Source organism: Gekko japonicus, unplaced genomic scaffold (assembly GCF_001447785.1).
Source record: "Gekko japonicus isolate JY-2015 unplaced genomic scaffold, Gekko_japonicus_V1.1 scaffold1578, whole genome shotgun sequence".
NCBI classification, from domain to species: Eukaryota; Metazoa; Chordata; class Lepidosauria; order Squamata; family Gekkonidae; genus Gekko; species Gekko japonicus.
The window spans coordinates 141,133-148,768 of NW_015162530.1; the positions used below are offsets into that span (position 1 = coordinate 141,133).

General features: G+C 46.4%; 1 pseudogene; it reads left to right on the forward strand.

Annotated features, from left to right (window-relative positions):
- LOC107106180 overlaps nucleotides 1-3,587 on the forward strand; it is a 34,975-nt pseudogene extending 31,388 nt beyond the window's left edge.
- Nucleotides 3,588-7,636: the final 4,049 nt, after the last annotated feature.

Genomic DNA, 7,636 nt, shown 5'->3' on the forward strand with positions numbered 1-7,636 from the left:
GCAAGCTAATTCATGCAGCAGCCAAATCGCTCGCTCACAACTTTAATGTCAGTCGCTCACAAAGTACAATTTTTGCTCACAAGACTCCACAGCTTAGAGGGAACATTGGCCACCACGTGGAAAAACAAGTCCGCACCTTCGTTACGTCTGTGGTTATCAAATTTATGGAATCATTTTATAATGGATAAAATAACAGATAAATTAGACTCCAACCTTCCAACCTACAAATATGATACCTTTTATAGTCGATGGTACCCAATTCTCTCTAACATGAAATATATTCTAGGCCAAATAAGCGATTCCCAACAGGATCAATATTACACATTTATCAGTAGAGATTGGATTTTGTAAATGTTATAGCTAATTCTCTGAATATTTTCTTGTATTCTGCCTGATACTTTACCTGGTTGAGCAAACAATGTATCTTTTACTTATTTAACCTATGTTATTGATGGTCTTTATACTTAAATGTTGGATATTATTGTTGTATTTTTGTAATCTCTTAATAAAATTTATTAAAAAAAAAAAAGATTCGCGTCGTCCCCTGGCAATGTATAACTGGTCGCCGTGTTGGGAGTCTTTCAGAGTCAGAAACAAACACCTCAGAATTGGACAGGCTGGGTGTTGCACCACACGCCAGACCTTGTCCTCAGCCGAATTAAAAAAAAAAAAGATTCGCGTCGTCCCCTGGCAATGTATAACTGGTCGCCGTGTTGGGAGTCTTTCAGAGTCAGAAACAAACACCTCAGAATTGGACAGGCTGGGTGTTGCACCACACGCCAGACCTTGTCCTCAGCCGAATTGATCTCCCTCTCTCTGTGCGCTTTCTCGATTCTCTGAATTCCTCCCCGGTGTTTCTTGTTTCCTCCTTTTTATTGCTTGTTACAGTAATCAAACACACCCTGTGATTCCCTGAAAGCCTATGCCCCAATCACCCTCCCGGTTCCACGTGGTTTCCCTCCTGATCTGACCATAGTCTCCGTTCTCTTTAACTTTCTGATGCCCGGGGTGTATATCGGAAGCGTCTGTCTCCCAGGCCTCTGCGGTAGCGCCCGTGGTACCACCCGGCCTGAAAGGTAAGGCCTGTCTGTTTCTCACTCGATCTCCCCCCCCCCCCCCTGCCGCGGGCCCCGCACACAGCAGGCCCAAGGCTGTTCCCAAGGCTCCGTTCCTTGTCTGGTGCTGTCAAAGAGCTCCCTTAGCAGAGTGTGGAGGGACAGCACATCTGGCAGACGGGAAAGATAATCTGCGTTGACATGAGTACTTCCTGAGCGATGGCGAATGGTGAATCTGAAAGAAAGTAAAGATAGATACCATCGCATTATTCGGGCGTTGTGATTTTTCGCGGTTTTCAGCCACAGCAAGGGTGCATGATCTGTTACCAAAACAAAGGGGTTATTAGTGAGGTAGAATTGTAAGACTCCCACCGCCCATTTAATGGCTAAGGTTTCTTTCTCAATGGTGGAATAATTGAGTTCTGCCGGTTGTAATTTTCTACTGAGAAATAAGATGGGTCGCTCGGCGTCCTCAGTTTCTTGGGATAACACGGCGCCAAGCCCCACCCCAGAAGCGTCAGTATGAAGGACAAAAGGTTTCGAAAAATTCTAGCTTGAACCTATCTTGTTGTACTGCCAATGTAATATTTACCACATATACACTTTATCAAATACACAAAATTGGGAGTGTCACATGTGCTGAAACTTTAATGGGAAATGGCTTTAAAGAAAATGTCACACATATAAACAAGTAATAGTTTTCACTATATATTTCATGGTTGTATTTTGTCTTATCTTTGCGTCCAAAGAAAGGCTGGAGAGTTCCTCAAGAGGATCTCAGGAGAGGATTTCCTTCCCAAGTGAGCTGGCTGAGAGTGGGTATCCTTCACAGGTACATCAAGGGAGCAGGCAAGGACTAGCCAAGGGACTTCACTGCTTCCCTTCTAAGCAACTTTTAGTTTGGAAGAATGATAAAGCCTGCTGGGCAAAATGGGCGGGAGGCCTTCTGGGGCCTGGGATCTGGAGGTTCAGAAACTCCTTCTGGGCAAGAGTTCAGCTATGGCTCTTGGAAGGCTGTGGTATCCTTAAATCCTGGGTATTCTGGGGAAAGGTGGGGTGTTAGTTAAGGTCAGTCAAGTTGGACGAGGCCCAAGGGCCATCAATCCTTTCCTGCTGCAGTCACATAGATGCCTTTGGACCTTACCTGGCCTCCCAGGTGCTAAGGTTATCTCTCTCTTTATTCCAGCAGAGGATGATCAGAGGAATGAGAGTAAGGAACGTCTTCTGCATCTGCCAGATAAAGTTAATCATGAAGACTTGAAAGGAAACATCAGGAATCGAGGCAGTCCTAAGAGAAAGGAAGACAGCCGTATGGTAGACAAGGGAGATGGAAGAAAGCTTAATGTACATTTTCCGAAGTACAGCATAATGAAAAAAAGTAAATCCTTTGAGTGTGGAAAGTACATAAAATTTAGATCACAGCTTCTTTTGAACCAAAGAATACAAAGAGGAGAAAAATCTTTTGAATGTTCAGAGTATGGAAGCAAATTCAGTCAAAGTGGCTATCTGCAACAGCATCAAGGAGCCCACCCAGGGGAAAAACCCTTTGAATGCTCAGAGTGTGGAAAGAGATTCAGTCGGAGTGGCAATCTTCAAGAGCATCAAAGAACCCACACAGGGGAGAAACCTTTTGTATGCTCAGAGTGTGGAAAGAGATTCAGTCGGAGTGGCAATCTTCAAGAGCATCAAAGAACCCACACAGGGGAGAAACCTTTTGTATGCTCAGAGTGTGGAAAGAGATTCAGTCGGAGTGGCAATCTTCAAGAGCATCAAAGAACCCACACAGGGGAGAAACCTTTTGTATGCTCAGAGTGTGGAAAGAGATTCAGTCGGAGTGGCAATCTTCAAGAGCATCAAAGAACCCACACAGGGGAGAAACCTTTTGAATGCTTGGACTGTGGAAAGAGATTTAGTTTGAGTGGCATTCTTCAACATCATCAAAGGACCCATACAGGGGAGAAACCTTTTGAATGCTCAGAGTGCAGAAAAAGATTCACTCGGAATGGCAGTCTTCAACTGCATCGAAGAATCCACACCGGGGAGAAACCTTTTGAATGCTCTGAGTGTGGAAAGAGATTCAGGTCGCGTGACAATCTTCAAAAGCATCAGAGAACCCACACAGGGGAGAAAGCTTTTGAATGCACAGAGTGCGGAAAAAGATTTAGTCAGAATGCCCATCTTCAACGACATCAAAGAATCCACACAGGTGAGAAACCTTTTGAATGCTCAGAGTCTGGAAAGAGATTCAGGTTGTGTGACACTCTTCAAAAACATCAGAGAACCCACACATGGGAGAAAACTTTTGAATGCTCAGACTGTGGAAAGAGATTCAGTCGGAATGCCCATCTTCAACGACATGAAAGAACCCACACAGGGGAGAAACCTTTTGAATGTTCAGACTGTGGAAAGAGATTCAGTTGGAATGCCCATCTTCAACGACATCAAAAAACCCACACAGTGGAGAAACCTTTTGAGTGCTCAGAGTGTGGAGAGAGATTCAGTCGGAGTGGCCGTCTTCAACAGCATCAAAGAACTCACATGGGGGGGGGGGCGTCGTGCGCTTGCTAATGGATGCCTAAAAATGGAGCTCCTCCATTAACCTCTCCTTGCTAGCAAAATATAGTCTCCGAAATCAGCAAATATGCCAACTGGGGATGGGAAGATCTTCGAAATCCTCCGGAGCAACTACTAGAGTGTCGGCGTCCAGTTTCTTTTCGCCCCAATGAGTCCCTGCAGTTTCGGGGCCTAAAAACGCGGCAAATTCCAAAATGGTGGCTGGGACTTGCAGCACAAGAGGACACCAATTTTTTTATTAAAGAGAGAGGACTGGCCACTGAAAAGCTGATTGCAATGGACAACCAACTTCGTGTCCATAACCTCAAATTTAGAGGCTTTCCGGAAAAAGTGGAGCAAAATGTAGAACTCCCGATCTTTATAGCCTCGTGGCTTGCAAACGTTCTGCAAACAGACCCGGGGGTTGCTCCATTACTGGATATGCTTACAGAATGGGGCCCCTTACGCAACGACAATCTAGAGCCTGGCTGAGAGATATATTAGTGTGATTCACTAGCTTACGTATCAAACAGGCGGTAATGGCCATGGCAAGACGAAAGGGGTTCATCCTGTATAAAGAAAGCAAGATACTGGCGATGCAAGACTAATCACAAGAAACTGTATTGAAAAGACGTCTGCTTAAGCCCATCACCACAGCGCTTTTAAAAGCCAATGTCAGATATAAATGGATCTTTTATCACAAATTATGGGACCTTTTGACAAGGACTCACTACAAATCCATTGGCCAAATGGGCACCGTTCCTGGATTACACTCATAATACACACTCATCGCTTTTGTGTCATATGTCTACTGAATATAAAGAAATACTTACCTGTTTGTAATGTCCATCCTGGTTATAGAAAAAGATTTAGCTGTTAATTGTACATACTTCTTTTTGGTCAAATTTGAACTGGAACTTGGGATAAACAATGATAAGAGATAACATGTTGAAATAACCACCTAGTTTATATTGTTAATGTTTAATGATAACTGTTATGGTTTGTTTTGTTCTTTGGTTTTTAAGTATTATAAAAATGTTAATAAAACTATTTTAAAAAACAACAACAAAGAACTCACTTGGGGGGAAAACCTTTTGAAGGGTCAGAGTGTGGAAATAGCTTCACCTGGAGAGAACAATTTCAACGGCATCATAAAACCCACATAGGAGAGAAATCTTTTGAATGCTCATAGTGTGGGAGGAGATTCAATTGGAGTAGCACTTTACAAAAACATATAAGAAACCATATAACTGCTTAGCCCGTGAAAAGAACTTTTTCTTTTTCACACCTAAAAGACAACCAGAGACCATACAAAGTATCGAAATGACGTCAAGTGTGGGAAAAGCTGGAATTTACGCAGTAACCTTCCCCTTATTAGGAAGAAATGTTATGAATGTGGGTCGAAGGATCAATTGATATCTCCTTACCATCGAGGAGTCCACCCAGGGGAGGAACCTCATTAATGCCCATTGTGTGGCAAGAGCCTGAGTTACAGATCTGACTTTCCTGTTCCTAAGAGAATCCACAAGAATGTTTTGGTGTGGGTCTTCTTCAGATGCGCAGGTGTTGGAGGTCCAAAAAGGCTCAGAAAGTAGTTACACTAAGAAAGTCCTTTTTAACTAGTATAGTGTAGTGGTTAAGAGCAGCGTACTCTAATCTGGAGAACTGGGTTTGATTCCTTACTCCAACGCATGAAGCCCGCTGGGTGACCTTGAGCCAGTTACAGTTCTCTCAGAGCTCTGTCAGCCCCGCCTACCTCATAGGGTGTCTGTTTGGGGGAGAGGAGGGAAGGCATTGTAAGCTGCTTTGAGACTCCTTCAGGTAGAGAAAAGCAGGGTATAACAACAACTCTTCTTCTTAGTGGGTTCCCTCCTCTGTGAAACTCACTACTTCAGGATATCTGCCAAGCTAACTCCTTCTGATATCTGCAGTTTAAAGTATTGGCTGTTATGTACAAAGTATTAAAGTACTGGCTATTACATACAAAGCCTTTCATGGTGTGGCGAAACGGGGACCCACCCTCAGCCCTGGGAGACTGAATAGCTGTTCGGTGGCTCAGAAGCCCCATTTTTTCGCCTGCCCACCCTGCCTGGTGGGGCTATTTCCTTCCTCTGTCACTTCCACAACTCACTGGTTTGACACCGCCTTCCTAGAGGGGACAGTGAGACCCCTCTGGCTGATCTCCCAACCCGGGAAAGTGGATACTACAAACTTTGGGAGCCCCCTGGAGAGTTGGCAAGCCCTCCAATATGGGCCCTTTTGGCTTCCCTGGCCTCCCTTTGCCTCTGGTAACGTGCTGAGCAGGGAGGACCATGTGGTTAAGGCACTACCAGGTTTTTAACTTAAAAAAAGGTTTATTTAAACTACGTACAAGGTTAGGGACAGAAAATAAACATGGGCACTTTGACACAACCTGGGCAGAAAATAAATACGATCAAACCACAGTTCCTCTGTCCCCGACACACCGACCCTCTCTACCTCTGGAGTTTGTGGCCTTAAGATAGGATTTGCTTTCCCCCCCCCCCCTGTTGTTTGAGAGAAACTTCAGGCCTTCACCGGACTGGTCCCCAATGCTGCTAACCCTCCTGGCTCTCCACCATGATTTATAGAGGCCTGGGTGGCCCACAGAGTCTGAGGCAGCAGGAGTCCCACCTGGACGCACCCCTGGAAGCGGCTGTTCAGGCGAAGGCTGACTAAAGAACACCCCGGAGGCTCAAGCCTTTATCTGGCTGGCTCCCACTCCTGGGGTGGGTCCCTACCCTACTTTCCCACCCTTCCCCCCTAAAGCTTCTGGGAAATGTAGGCAGGGAGGTGTGGCAGCTCCGTTGTTCCCTATGGAGCACCTCCCCCTTCCAGAGGACTACCCAACCGGCAGCCATTTTAAGGAAGACTGCTGCCTCGCCTGGCAGCCATTTCGTTACCCATGGCCTTGGACCGTTGCATTTCTGAGACCGTCTCTCCCCTTCAGTGCAGCGTTGCTCACCTGAGGGAGATCGTCTGCATGTCCCTGTGCCTTCTCTACTGTGGCCCCACCTTAAGGAATGACCTGCCTGTGGAGGTCAGGGAGGCCCCCGCTCTCCTACCTTTCCACAAACTATCCAAAGCAAGGATTCAAGCAGGCCTGTAGCTGACATGGCTCCGAGCAATCTCAAACCCCAAGCGTTTTAACCTTTCCTCATAGGGAAAGGGTTCCATCACTTTTTATCACTCTAGTTGCCCTTTTCTGCACTTTCCCCAAAGCTACAATATCCTTCTTGAGGTGTAGGGACCAGAACTGTACATAGTATTTCAAATGAGGTCGCACTATTGATTTACATAGGGGCATTATGATATTGGCTGAGATCTCGTCCCTTAATACAAAGAAATACATTTTGGGTACATCTCTTAATCCACATCCTTATTCCTTTATTTCAACTTAACCATTACTAAATGTATCCCTCTGCCTTCTCCGCTTCCCGCCCAATGAAGCGGGCAAGCTGGGGAAGGCCTAGACAGAACTCCCCATGTGCCTTCCCCGGCCCACCAGCTGAAGTGAGCAAGCCAGGAAAGACCTAGCAAGGAGCGGGAAGGCATTTAAATACCTCCCTGGGTCTTACCTGGGCCATCCACCGAGATGGACAGGCTAGGGAAGGCCTGGAGAGCCCCCCCTACCATCTTTCCCGGCTTGCCCTCCTAGGTGAATGGGCCAGGGAATCCCCTGCAAGGAGCTGGGAGGCGCTTAAATGCCTCCCCAGGCCGCTCGTCAAGGTGGACGGGCCAGGGAAGGCGTACAGAGCCCCCCCATCTTTCCTGGCCCGCCAGCTGAGGCAGATGAGCCGGGGAAGGCTTGGAGAGCCCCCCGCCTTCCCTGGCTCGCCCTCCCTTTCTCTTCCTTCCTATCTCTTTGCCTTCTTTTCTCTTCCTTCCTTTTCCTTCTTTCCCTCTCTCCCTCTTTTTTTCCTTCCTTCCTCCTCATCTCTTTGCCCTCTTTCTCTCCCTCCCTTCCTTTGCCTTCTCTCCCTCCCTCCCTCCCTCCTTTGTCCTCTTTC